General features: G+C 38.0%; 1 protein-coding gene across 4 annotated transcripts in view; it reads right to left on the minus strand.

Moving 5' to 3' along the window:
• The window catches only part of tbc1d2b (TBC1 domain family, member 2B), a 53920-nt gene that overhangs the window by 9490 nt on the left and 28967 nt on the right, over positions 1-15463 (minus strand). The window lies entirely within an intron of this gene.

A 15463-nucleotide genomic window follows, 5' to 3' on the forward strand; every position in this document is an offset into this window, starting at 1 on the left:
AATCATCACCAAACGTGATCAAGAATGAGTTTTACAAGTTTAAAATGTTTTAAAACAGTTCATGTTTGTAATGAATTACAGTGTTTTACTTCAGCTTTACTTTATCACCACAGCCGCATGTTGGTACAATTATAAAAGAAGACGCTTCAACCCCAGTTGTGGACGTTAAATCAGGTTTATTTTGTAAATTAACATAACAGATATTCATACAGCAATAGATATTAATGTGTATCCAGTCTAGGCATGGGCCGGTATAAGATTCTGATGGTATGATAACCTTGGAAAAAATATCATGGTTTCACGGTATTGTGATTACTGCTATAAAAAATATTACTTTAAAATGTCTGGGTAAAAACAGGGTTTCTGCAGGTTTCATCACGTCAAATTTAAGACTTTTTAAGCCCTTTTTAAGACTATAATGAATTAAATTTTAGACTCATAAGGCAAAATGCTAAGAATTTTCTGTTATGACCAGCCGATTTTGTTTTACTTGCCCCATTAAAATTCAAATTCTGTTATGTCTTAGCCACATGTTTTAAATAATGTGTCAAAACAAGCAAACTCTAGTTATATAAATATACATTTTTATTAGCATAACCTTTCTTTTTTAAAAAAGACAAGTTTTAATTGCTATAATAAACAAAATTTATGCACAACATAAATGTATGCATGGAGAACATGGAGAATTTTTAAACAATGTTATTGTAAGTATGTAAGGAAAACAATTAAATCATACTTCTAAATAGTTAACAAATGTTAATTTTGTTAAAAGTTTGTTTTAGATGGATTTGTTAGGTTGTACCGATTGGCCATAGCTTTACAGGGACAAATATTGAAAATAAAAACCTGTTTAAAAGTATTTAAGACCCACAACAGCATATTACAATGAATTGAATACTTTTTAAGGGCTTAAATTTAGTTATTGAAGGATAGAAGTATTTTGAAGTATTTTAGGACTTTTAAGACCCCGTGGACACCCTGAAAAACTAAAACTTTTCCCCTTTTGAACACAATATAATTTATTTTGAGAAACATTTCAATTATTTTGGAACCGTAAACATGTTAGGCTGAATAATTAAAATTAATCATTGACTTCTGCTGTCTTCATTAGTTTCAAAAACACAGATTTCTTAATTTAAAATGGCATCTTTGGATATCTTTTCTGCTGGATATACTGTTTTCCTAAAAAAAAAAAAAAAAAAAACACATACTTTAGGAATGGTATAGCAGAAAAAAAATTATGGCGGTTTTAAAACCTTGACTTTTCCAAACCGCTGTATACCTTGATAATGGTTTTCGTCCCATGCCTAATCCTGTCACATTTGCCGTGCAAAAACAGAACTTTGTAACAGAATCATTGCAACTCCACAACAAATGCATCAAATAATCATTGGGATTATTTAGTTCTTACTGTACTACAGTAGGTGAGAGTTCAAAGTGACTATTACCGCCGGTCCTTATACCGCCGCCGTTTGAAATAACTGCTGCTCTGTTTTTAGTGTAGGACCGCAGTTTGTGAAAAAGCCGCCAGGGGGCGCAAAGGGACGGGATGCGAACGGAAAGAAATAGCCTTTACAGCAGCTTTAAATATGCTACTGTGCTTGTAAATGATATTAAACAATAGGTCAAAGCATTATAAGTCCTTCATTAATCATTTAAAATTTGTTAACACACTTTATTGTAAACTTTTTAAGTGCAAAGAGGACTCGTTTTGGAATTGAAGAAATAAAAGACAACTAACATGACACACACATTCAATACAAATAAGTAGTCTTAAATAAATAAATAAAGCAGTCTTTTAGCCTGCTTTTAGTGTTTGCCATTTTGATAGGACTAAGACAAGACTTTTTCATTTATGTTTTTATTTATGTTTTTATTTACATTTTCGTTGTTGATTATATTTTACTATCTTATTTTATGTCTGAATTATTGTACATAATAATAAACGAATAATGAAAATAAATTAATAATGAAAATATGCCTAAATAAATAATTTATTTAAAGATATTGTGGCGAAACACTGAGAAACGGTCAGGGGCATGGTCTAAAGAGATTAAGTTGAATGCTGCTTCATCAAAAGCAAAAAAAATAAATTGACCTACCTTAAGCAGATCACTAAAAGTATAATAAAAATAATTTTTTGCTCTCTCTCTCTCTCTCTCTCTCTCTCTCTCTCTCTCTCTCTCTCTCTATATATATATATATATATATATATATATATATATATATATATATATATATATATATATAATTATGTATTTATTTAATTATATATAATAATAAATATATTCTTAATAAACTTCCCAGCCACAAATATAAAAAAAACACAACTTGTATTAAAACTGGGCGAGGATTAGAAAGAATACGATGCTTGTTATATAATTTAAAATGTTATTCCTCTTGTCCAATTTCTTTATGCACATTTTTTCACTCGCTACTCTGCCAGGAACTTCGCCGCTAGAGAGCACCTTCAAAAATCTCAATCTCATGGCTCATTCTTCACGAATATAGAATTAAAATAATGGCGCGTTTGGTTCATTGTGCATCCCGCGGGTGCAACCAACAAGAGTTGTGCATTTTAGTTTAACTTTTTGAGCGTTAAAAGCAGTTCGGTGTTAGTTTTTATTTAAATATATCAAGCCGAAACTAAACAGCGCATTCTCTCCGCCTCCTCGTTCATAGACAAGGACGCACTGCTAAAGCAGGCAATAGAGAAACTCCGTCATTCATCATAATCTTAGCTGATGTTTCGGAGTCGAAATAATATATAAAAGAGAAATGTTCTTTTAACAGTCCCTATATATTTAATCTTTTTCTTTCTTTTTTTCCTGTCATTTCTCTTCAGCAAATTATATTTTTTAAAGCTGCTTGATTCTTTTAAAACCGAAAGCAGAGCCCGTCAATTGGTGTTTTTCCATAAGATACGTTTATCCTACGATAATTTATCCTCTGATCCTTTTGCATAAAGGTTTTAATAAAAAAAAAAAAAAAAACAGGTCACTTAATTACTTTCGATGTGCTAAAATATTTGTTAAACGAATGTTATTTTAAAAAAGCATATGCACATATTACAATTGTAAAATAGTCTAAAATGCATGGTCTAGTCAGAAATAAAGGAAATTAGTTATATTTAATGCATAAAATAGGCTAGCCCTTTTATAAATTGAGTTTAATTGATTTGAAACTTTTAATTGCATTTTAACGTCCTGTATAAATAATAAAAGTTGCATCAGATTGACGAAAAAACGAATATTAATACCTGCAAACAGGGCCACGGTTACTTTTTTTTTTCCACTGACTGGCATGACTGGCAAACGCGTCAGAAAAAAAAAAACTGCTGAATCTCTGCGAATATTTGGTTAACTTATAAAACAAATGTCTGGTTTAGTGATGTTAGTAATGCATAGAAAATGCAAAGCAGAATTCTCCTGAGCTCATTAAACCACTGATGACAGCGACGGAATCACTGGCCCACCACGTTCTTACGAACATATTTTATTTATCAAAGGTATTATTTCATTGACCTGAACATAACCAGTTATAATATAATTACTAACCCATCGTTTAAAGCAGGCAACACTCTATTCAGGTATGTTCTGTGTTTTTACTTAAAAATATTTTCGTTTTGGCGAATGCTTGGAGCGTAATATTGATATTTTAAATAACTGGTAGTAGGGGTGGGCGGTACACCGGTGTCACAGTCATCACCGGTGTGACATTGCGCCACGACATGGATTTTCTAATACCGTCAATACCGTAATAAATCAATTATGCGCCTTGAACGGCTGCATTTACATCAATAATAGCTAATTCTAAATAATAAGGCATTCAATTTTCTTCAAACGTTCAGTTGTGGTCTGAATACATGTCCTTATACTACAGGGCTCGAATTTGCAACCATTTTGGTTTTTGTTACTGCAGGAAATACAAACGGCTGAAGAGTGAAATATGCACAGGTTTGCAAACCTCACCTAAAGTTATAATAATAATAATGGCGCAGATGACAGCGATCATGACATGAGGTAAATGTTGATCCGCCAGCTGAGATCAATCGAGTGTTTTCGGAGAAGGTGCCCGAATCTCGATGCGTTGCATTCCCCGCGTGTTCAGCGCAAATGTCCGCTAAATATAAAATCTAACACTGTACACATCATCGCCAAAGAAACTCACCTTTACTAAGTTTACACTGAAAATACAGCTCATAACAAAGAGCGGAATTGCGCTGGTGGTCATCGCGAGAATCCTGCCCTGTCTGCTCATAAATTGGTGCGGCTGACTCGCCTGCTTTATTCCACCAACACAGAGAAATGAAGATCAGCTCATAACGAGACTGAGCATTTACAATGACCCAAACCAAAACTTTAAAGAGTGATAGAAGTGAGACTTTCTTTTGTCCGTTCTTCCTTGAGATGTTTTTTTATTTTGCTATTGAAAGTAATTCCATGATATTATGCCGTCACCGTTCAAAAGATGAAAAATACCGTGATATTAATTTTAGGTCATATCGCCCACCCCTAACAGGTAGCCTAGTTCAGTTCAGAAGTTGTTGTGCATAGAAACATTCATTTTCATAAGGCCCCATATTTAATGCGGTTTCGTTTTTAAACGCATAGGTTTTGTTACGCCATCCGTCCTATAGGAGTTTTGGATTTTGTGTATTCATGTTTGTGAAAAACACTTAATAGTGGAGACCCCTTCCCCCTTCTCATAACCAAAAGCTTGTCTGTCAGGTGTTAAATAGACATGTTAAATCATGTCTATTTAAGTGTCTTTAATATGGTGTATAGATTATTATGCGTTATTGAAACATCAAGGGGGACGCAGCAAAGTCACTTATAAATTAAAATTGTATTATTCTAAGCAATTTTATTATTTTATGCAACAGCCTTACATTTAAATCGGAAACTTAACGGCGATTATAATCAAAAAGAACTCAGCCTATAAGGCTAGATGTTTTCTTTCCCTTATTTATTAATTTATTTGTTCATGTGTTTGGCGCATGTAACTCGTGTGCCATCGAAAAACTAGTGTAATGACGGCAAGCCATCTTTCCCAGACTCGGGGCAAAGTCCTGCCTCTCCTTTCACTCCGTCCCGAAGCCCCAGCTGGCCCTCCTGGCATCCTCTGCGTAAAACATATGCTCGATAAGTTGACGGTTCATTCCGCTGTGGCAATTACAGACTAATAAAGGGACTAAGCCAAAAAGAAAATGAATGAATGAATAAATAAATAATAATAATAAAATAAAAATAAGGTAATAATCTTTACACACAGATGCCGCGTAAGTGGCCTTTTTTAATTTAGAGATGGTACATTTGAATTGCCTCTGCCACTTCTTCCCCCACCTCAAACCTGAAAGTTGAAGAGAGAACTATATTCTTTGAATAAAACTATTGAGCTATAAAGGGAAAAAACGCAGAAGAAATTTGCCATTATATTAATTTTAGCACAGCTGCCAGTCATTTTCACATTAGTTTTTCAGTTAGGGATTAATATTAAAGTAGCCTAGTAAAAATGTCTATACTATAATATTATAATTTGTTATATCCATTATTATTATTATTATTATTATTATTATTATTATTATTATTATTATTATTATTAAAGCTATACAATTGACAAAACGCAGAACCTTTAAAAAATTTGCTTTCATTTTGACATAGCTAAAGCACACGTTTAAAGTTATGTAAAAAAAAACAGCCCATTCTACAGCAGCAGTCAAGTTAGGACACTTAAAAATGCCTTTTGCGTTTGAAGATGATCGACCTGCGAAGTTATGTTTACAGTGTTATAAAAGAAAAAGGTAGGCTATTTAGTGCGTGTGGATTTACCGTAGACAGGCTTTCTGTTTGGCTAATGCCTAAAAATGTAACTAAGTAACACATTAATTTTAGCAACTATTTTTAAATGGAATTTAAAATTTAAATTCATTTTTTAATTTAATTTAACATTTAAATATAATTTAATTTAAAACATTTATTTTTTCCTCGCTGATTTTGGTTGGGTAATAAAGCGTGATGACTCAGATATGATCTAGTTTAGCTTGCATGTGTGGGCATATTTAGACGTCTTTACCTAAAACTTTAAACATTTATAATATTTAAAATAAAACGGAAAGAAATAAGGAGACTAACATAATTTAAACCACTTATTTGGTGCTTAAACCACCTTCAGAAAGTTTTGCCAGCTGTGGTAGAGCGCAACGGAGGCTCCACTGGAATGTAGCAGATGTGTTAAAACTTGGTATTATTTATTAATATGTTATTAATGTGTTTTTGTGTTCCTCGTCTTGTACGTCGCCGTGTTATTGTGCGTCAACGTCACGTTTATCTGTCCTTAAGTGCGCATATAGTCGAACATTTCTGCTCGACATCGGTAGAAACAAACTTCACAAGTTAAACTCCGCGGACACTGATGAGCTGCAAGATCTCGGCTTGCTCCGGATGCCTACCCATCCTCCGACCCCCACCTCACCACCTCGCCCACAATGGAGGCGCTTCAAGCGGCGCGAGAGGAAGCAGAAGAGAGGTAAGCGCGGGGGTATCCGAACAAGGCTAGCGGCTAACCCCTACAAACCCGCTATCCCCTCCATCATTCTAGCGAACGTACGCTCGCTAGACAACAAACTGGACTACATCCGTCTACTTCGTTCATCACATAGGACTGTAAAGGACTGTTGTGCTTTTGTGTTTATGGAAACTGCACATTAGTGAGCAGCAGACAGCCCACCCCGATGCTTTTCTCATCCTGGCAGGGGACTTTAACCATGCAGACCTAAAGAGTGCGTTTCCAAAAATACAACAACACATCGACTTTCCAACACGGGGCAATAACACAATGGACTTTGTTTACACCACACAGAGAGGAGCTTACAAAGCCTTCCCCCTCCCCCACCTTGGTGGACCACTTAACTGTCATGCTAATGCCTGCTTACAGACCGACCGTTAAAGTCACCAAACCGGTTTGCAAGGAGATACAAGTGTGGCCAGAAGGTTCTTCAGAGGCTTTACAAGACTGCTTCAATACCACAGACTGGGATATGTTCAAACAGGCTGCCACTCAAAAGAGCAAGAGGCCAGCCCCAATCATGTACACCTTCTACAGAGGCACTATTGAGAGCATCCTGACCAGCTGCATCACTGTGTGGTTCGGAACCTGCAATGCATCCTGCAGGAAAACACTTCAACGCATAGTGAGAACAGCTGAGAAGATCGTTGGTGTCTCTCTCCCCTCCCTTCAGGTTCAGGACATTTACAGCACACGTCTTACCCGTAAAGCCCTCTGCATAACAGCAGATGCCACCCATCCAATGCACAACTTCTTCAGTCTGCTGCCATCACACACACACACACACACACACACACACACACACACACACACACACACACACACACACACACACACACACACACACACACACACACACACACTAATTTATATATATTTGGTTGACAATAAATAAATAAAAGAAAGAATTAATGAATGAATTCTACAGTCTGCTTGTGCCTCTACGTTTGTTAGTTACTGGAGACATCCAGTAAGACACAGTCAAATATTCAGTCCAAATGCACTGGAGAGACCTGAAACATGTTAATTTTTCCTTATTGGCTATATGACATTTAGATGTTGCATATTATTCTGTGGTCTTAAGGAAAGTGTTAAGTATTTCAGCACATAAGAGCAAATATAGCTTATAGCCCATTTCGTTGCGCTCGGCAGCTTTTCACTAATAAAGCTCTTCGTGTAAATTTCATTTTTCAATTTTAGCACGTCATATAAAAACATCGCCCTTGCGCCCTCATTTATGATATCCTGCCGCCGGGCCTGCTATAGCGAAACTTTATTGTTTGAGAAGAAACAAAAACGGAAAATGTGCATGAAAACCTGGCTGGGAAGACGGCGATAACATGAATTTTCTGTTCTTCAACGAGAAAAAAAAAAAAAAAAAAAATCGCAGACACGACACAATGACGGTGTTAATTATACAACGCAGTGTTTACGATCATATTAACAACTAACATTAATATCAATAACTCCTCTGGCTTTAGACTTTACCTTTTAGAGCTTGTTCTTGTCGGCGCAATATAAGTTTATTTCATGTATAGCTACGAATCAGATTATGAAGAATGATTAAGAGCATGCTTTTCCTTTATTTCATCCTTTCCGTAAGGTGTTTTATTTATTTATTTATTTATTTACTTATAATTTTTTAAATAACGATGACAATATTCACTGTCTAAGCATTCCTCGGTATACTACCAACAAATTACGCCCCTGTACCCAAGTAGCCTACCTAAGTTAATTTACATTTCATGTAAAAAATAAGAAATCAAAAAAGACCAAAGTATTATGCTAAATATCCGTACAAACGAACATGTTTGTTGTTTAACTTTTGTTGATAAAACAACACAATACAGCCTATAATAATGTAGGCTAGTTAAATAGAAATAACGTTAACTGCTTGAAACAGTAAACGTTACATTTTAGAAACTTCACAAATACTAATCAATAATAATATAAATAGTAACGAAGAACAAAAATATTAGCCTAGGCTTGTAACAACATAAGTCAGATGTTGAAAAAAAACTGCGTCTCTCCGCCTTTTGTTTTCTATTCATATTTTAAATTCTTTGCCAGAAAAACTAACATGTTGACTTTGTTCGGTTTAAGCGGAGACTTATTTGAGATTACAATGTTTCCAGCAGCACTGAGACGGTGTGCCTGTAGCGCATGCAGATACTTTTTCGCAACCGTGGCAAAGAGGGTATCTTGCTCCGCCGCCTGCATTTCTCGGAAACCAGCTCTACATCGCGGAGTGGCGCGTTCTCAACTACCAAATATGCTGCTCCATTTCTCATCAACGTCTACTATTTATCAGTTTCTCTTTTGTATTTGGCCATTTTTAAAAAGGCCTCTCTGCCATACCTGGCTGGACTAGCTGGGCATTTGCGTTCAGTAGATGACACCGGAGCTGGCTCTGCATTTCATGGGCTGGGTGACATGACCGCAGCTCTGGAGGTTTGACGTGTTTGTCCATTTAACACTTATTTTTCTAAACAAGCCCAACAAATAGCTTCATCCTAATTATTGATTCGCCTTTCTCGTTCGCCACGAATATAATAAGTAATATAAGTAATATATGTTTTCCAGCGAGGTTCATTGCTGAACTTGAACTTGCTGTATCACGTCTAAGTTAACGTTATATTCATAAATGTATAGGCTACTTGGCAACAGAACAGAAAACGTGTGTTCTAGAGTGATTGTCATCACGGTGAGCGTCACAGCCCTTACAATAATTACAATGTAATTTATCAGCTATAAAATGAAAGCCTCAGTTTGGTGCGGAGTTATCATTATACCAAAATCTAGAAAATCTTTGGTGCCGGAATACTTTAAGCCCTGGTAAGATCATGTTTATTACTAAGAAAACTAAATCAAAATTATATTTTAATTGAACACATCTGATCACATAAGGTACGCACAGAAAAGTCTGTTTAGTGTTGTGGAAAGGCAACGCTGAATATCTGTGGTTAAACTGCCACCCAGCGGTCAAAAGCTGCTGGCGCACCAAGTACCGCTGTCGCCGCGGTATGAATGGCGCCAAAAGGAACACATTGAAGTAGTAACATCTGTATTTCTCACAAATGTTACATGAGATCTGCTTTCTTCATGTCTGTCTGTTGTCTGATGCAGCTGATGGCAAGAATTGAGGCACACTGACAGGCACATGGGAATGGTGGATGGGGAGGACTACCATTAAAGGCACAGTCCACAAAAACAGCTAAAGATGCTCAGAGCTAAAAATCACAAACTTCTGAAAGGTATAATAAATAATCTGATTGGTGTTTTGAGCTGAAACTTTACAGATACATTCTGGAGACACAAAAGAGTTATATTAAATCTGGAAAAGGGGTAAACTAGGTGCCCTTTAAGTCTATTTTGATGTGTACATAAGTTTTTCTTCATATTGGACATGATGATTTATTTTCGTGCTTTCTTTTCTTGTTTTTTTAGCAGTCTTGGACATATTATACATACAATCATTACAAACATAATGAGTCTAATTTCATGTATCATTACTCTAACCAAAGTTAAATAAGTGTTAATTTATTTAATAAAAATGTGTTTCTTTTTCAATGCATGTGTAGAAGTTACTAATTGTGTTCTTTCAGGTTTGTTACATGATTTTGAAAATATATCAGGTTTTATCTAAGTATAATTAAACAATGGTTGTCAATGGTGTATGTCATTAAAGAGACATAAAGAAAGAAGTTAGTTTAAAAATGAATATTATCTCAGTATCAAGTAACTACCTGACTGTTAAATAATCCATCTCTTATAAATGGCAAGGTTAATTGGCTTTTTTCATTACATTTGCATTCAGTCGTTTGCAACGTTAGGTTACAGTAAGGTGCGCAGCCAACAGCATAAGATCTGCTAACTCAAGCCATTCATTAGCAAAAATAACTATTTAACATCCAGCAGGATTAGTTTTATGTTAGTAGTTGTCCGTAAGCTGTGCTAACCCCCTCCTTCCTTTGTATTCAGGGTCAGATACAGGCGAGTTGCTATCGGTCAATGCGAAAGAACGAGGAGCCCCGTAATGACAGGTTGCTTAATGCTCGTAAGGTTTACTCAAGTCTGGAAACATAATTTAGCTCCAACTCGCTGGAAAAAATAAAGATGATTGTTGTTGTGTTCAGTGTTTGAATACGATTCTATTAAAGCACTTCAGTTTTCCACTAATTACTCAATTTTAAAGCAAATATCTTCAAAACAGTCCGTCTGTAGCGTATAGGGTGTGTTTCTGAATCTTCAGGTTAAAGTTAGTTCATGTTCCAGTTCATTTTGTTCATCTGCTTTTTATTAAGTTTTTATTATTTATTTAAAGAACATCAAATAACATTTTACAACACAAAAAAATATACATGCCAGGGCGTAATTATAAAAAAATACAAATATACAAAATGTACATATGTAATAATTAAATAAATACATTATAGAGTTCACAGTTTTTTAAAGTGGGTAGGCTTCCTTGTTTAAGGAGTCTCTGATGCTGGTAATATACAAGCATAGTTCAGTGATCAATACCTTAAAATTTGGTTGCTTATTAGTAAATTAGACAGTAAAGCCAAAAAGTACATTTTCCCACAATGATAAAAGAGGTTTTGAACACTGAAAATTGTTAATAATTGTTTGCAGCTCTTCCTTTTGACTGAGTATGTACAATGCCAAAATAAGTGTAAAACCGTCTCCTCGTATTCATTACAGAAATACAATTTACATCAATTCCACTTTTACATTTTTGTAAATAATGTTTTGCTGGATAAAATCTGTGGAGAAGTTTATAGGATATTTCTTTAATTTTGTTTCTAACCTGATATTTCTGTGGTAACAGCCACACTTTTTTCAGCAAATCAAGTCACCCTTTAATAAAGACATCCAATAAAATTGTATATAAGGAACAGTAGTGATTTCTTTTTGGAAAAGAGCTTGAAAAGCTCTATTATTACTCTTGGTATTTACTGTAAAACAAGTTTTGCCAACATAAGATTTAGTAAAACCAAAAGACGATGGTCTTGATTAATACCACTAAATAACATAAGGGTCTCTGAAAAAATTTAACCAATAACTACTACAATAATACTGTGATGAGAAAGGAATTCCTTGTAAGAAAAGTATATCATCTTTATTATAAAACTGACTAACCAAATTAATTTTGTTGTAAAAAAATAGCATTTGTATTAGTTGTCTATTATTCCAATGTGGGGGAAAATTATGCTTATATATTAATGATCTTGATAGGAGCACTTGTTTGTGGAAGGCAGATAACTTAACTGGAATTTTGTCTATATTATAATTTCACATCTAAATAAAACTAAGACCACCAATATTTGATAAAACATAATGATCTCCGCTTTGAAGTGCATACTGCACATGAGTGTACTCTGGCATATCACTTGAAATGAAGGACATTCATTCTGTCTAATTAATTTCACCCATGATTTCCTCTGTCCTGTGTCTTTTCGTGGAAACTGAGGTAAGGATGTTGTTTTTTTTAGGCTGGAGCAGCCTGGAACGCTGCAATAACAGCGACGAGACAACTCTGCCATTCTATCTCACTCTGTTCCATTGGAACCGGATGTTGTAGTCCGCCGTTTCGCTTACCGGAACCAGGAAGTGTGAAAAAGGCCTATATGCAGTTAAAATTGCCACCAACTATAAACTGAGTTTCAGGAAAAGAAGGTAGAAGGTTAAACACCTTACGAAAAAAAGCTGGATCATCATAATTCGGGGCACAGAGATTCAAAAAAGTAAAAATGTTTAGAACCAATTAAGCCAGTGACAAGAACATAATGACCATTGGGATCAGTTAATGTTGATATACGTTTAAATAAAACTGAATTTTAAACAATATTGCAACCCCTCTGGCCCTGCATGAAAAAGTAGATTGAAATACTTGGGATGCCTATTTACATTTTAAGCGTGTCTGTTCACCATGTTTAATGTAATTCACTTGTAGGAAAATTATGTCAGCTGATATGGAACGCAAATAAGAAAACCCTTTAAGAAAGCACACTACACCAAATAAGAAAGCACACTACACCTGACTATTCAAGCCTCGCACATTCCAGCTTACTAAAGTAATATCGCCTCCTTGTGATGAAACTATATTATTTGCCATTTTGCAGAGTACACAGAATTAGCTGAAGAAACATTGCGCAGACAAAATGATGGGTAAACGAAGACAAACAACAAAGAACTTTGGTTATAACCCCCCACCCCCTCCCCACCGCTTTCTCAAAACAAGCGGCGTAAAAAGAACATATTTACTGTGGAGCCGGAAGGTGACATTAAAGCAATAGTATTACAAAACAACGAAGCAAAGACAAAAAAAAAAACTCAACGGGCTCTTCAGCTCCCTTTAACGTTTACATTGTAATGGAAAAAGACACAGATTGGACATCAAATATATAAACAGTATGAATGTTCTGTGTCATACAATAAGCCCATAACTGGATGTGTTGGCCTACAAAATCCTAATTAACAACCACGCACAACATTATCAACAACAATTGTGAGAAATATGTCCCGCAGGCTGTAAAGAACCAAACAGTTACAAGTAAAAGTTGCCCAATATACGGAGAGTTATGCAGGCGGTTCTGAATTGATCTCCGCTGTAACAAAGTCAATGAAGGTTTGTGCCATCTCAAGAGAGTCAAAAACATGTTTCTGTGAATTATATGTCACGAGAAGGCGAGATGGAAAGAGCAAACCGTGGCGAATATTGGCCTCCTTTAGCCGTTTCCTCACAGCGTTAAAAGCTTGGCGCTGCTTCAGGACGTCGGATGTGAAATCGGGAAAGTTGAGAATGCGTGCATCATTGTACATCAAAGGTGAAGACAGCCGTGCGAGACGCAGAATCTTCTCTTTATCTGGGAAATGATGCAGTCTGGCCACCATCGTTCGTGGTCGAGATTGTACACCAACCGGACTTGTGCGATGGACTTGGTCGATATTCAGAGGCTTAGAAAAGTTACTGGCGCCAATAATTTGCACAAGAAAGTCTGCCACAAATTGAGTTGGACGACCTTCCTCCATCTTTTTGGGCAGACCGATGATCTTAATGTTTTGTCGCCGCGAACGGCCTTCAAGATCTAATTTAGATGTGAGGGTGTGGAGAGGTAAGCATGATCGAACACCCAATGAGGGGGGAGAGCAGGCTTGGAGCCCGGCGGCTAATCAGCAGGCCAATTAGAAATAATAAATAACACCTGTTTATTCTAGTGATTGGGCCGGAGAGACACCCTTCTTAAGGAGAACAGAAGGAGCAGCCGGGAGAGAGGGAGAGAGCAAACACACACACACACACGCAACTACGGGTGTTGTGCACTTACCTGAAAACAAAATAAAACTTTATTGCTTACCTGTATCGCCGACCCGGTCTTTTTTTTCCCTCAACAACGAACCTTGTGGTGTGGTGCCGAAACCCGTGAAGAAGAAGAAACTCTGCTGCCAGAATGGTTACTCCGTCTACCAGTCCATGTGCGGAAGTCATGCAGCCGCTCGCGGCCCTCCACCAACAACAACATCGTGCGCTGGGGAAGCTGAGAGAAAATCTGGAACGACGCTTCCAAGTCCTCATAGAGGCCCAGCGGGAGGACCGCGAGCTAATCCGGAGTCTGCTGGTCCAGGAGATCCGGCCCGCTCCGACATCTGCCGCCCACCCTCCCATCTCGCTACAGAAGATGGCACCGGAGGACGACCCGGAAGTGTTCCTGAACCTCTTCGAGAGGTTGGCGGAGGCGTGTGGCTGGCCGTGGGCCGAGTGGCCGGTAAGAGTTATCCCCCTGCTGTCGGGCAAAGCCTAAATTGCCGTGCAGCAGCTACTGGCCCAGAATCTCCTGGAGTATGCTCACCTGAAGCGAGCCGGCCCTTCGTGTTCGCTCAGCAGCTCTGTGACGCCTGCCGCAGATGGCTGGTGAAGGATGGCCGGACCACCGCCCAGCTGGTGGATGCCGTGGTGCTGGAGCAATTCATCACCCGCCTCCCCTCCCGAACATCGGAGTGGGTCCAGTGCCACCGGCCAGAGGATCTGGAGACGGCCATCCGGCTGGCGGAGGATCACCTGGTGGCGAGGTCCAGGGTCGGCGAAATAACCTCTCTCTCTTCTCCCCCTCTCTCTCTCTCCTCCTATTCCCAGGCCCAGACTGCGGGACTGGCCTCACCAGCACCCAGACAGCGGTGCACAGAGGCGGATCTGCCAAACGTTCAGCGCCAGGTCTCTCTCCGGTTCAATCGGTTGGTCTTGCTGGTCAAAAGTCTGCTCTATGAAAGAGGTGAGTGCGCTGATTCGGGTCCCCGCCACGCTAATCGTCGCCCCCGGTCACGACGGGCTATACCGGATACCAGTGAGTATAAAAGGGGGTACATATCAAGCTTTGGTGGATTCGGGGTGCAACCAAACCTCCATCCACCAAAGCCTGCTTTAAGACCCGGCATTGGATACGAGCCGCACGGTAAGGGTAAGGTGTGCACGGGGATGTAATACACTACCCGCTAACGGCGATAGACATTCAATTCCAGAGTAAAAAGCATAGCGGTGAGGTAGCAGTTAATCCGCACCTCAAACACCCGCTAATTCTGGGAACCAATTGGCCTGGATTTAATAGATTACTAGGGGTCTTATGTGCGGGTGTGTCTTGGAAGAAGAAATCGCCGGGTAGGGGGTGTGTCGCTCAGCTGGGGGAATCCCAAGCGGTGACGTCACGCGCTGTCTCAGGGGAAGGGCTGGGAATTTCCCGGTGTAAAGACTTTCCCCTGGAACGGTCGCGTGACGACACGCTAAGACATGCACTCGAAAGAGTGCAGGTGATAGATGGGGAAAACCTCCAGCCGGACTGGCCCCTCTCCTATCCATATTTTGCGATCATTAATGACAGGGTGTATCGAGTGACCCAAG

Source organism: Danio aesculapii, chromosome 25 (genome assembly GCF_903798145.1).
Source record: "Danio aesculapii chromosome 25, fDanAes4.1, whole genome shotgun sequence".
Taxonomy (NCBI): domain Eukaryota; kingdom Metazoa; phylum Chordata; class Actinopteri; order Cypriniformes; family Danionidae; genus Danio; species Danio aesculapii.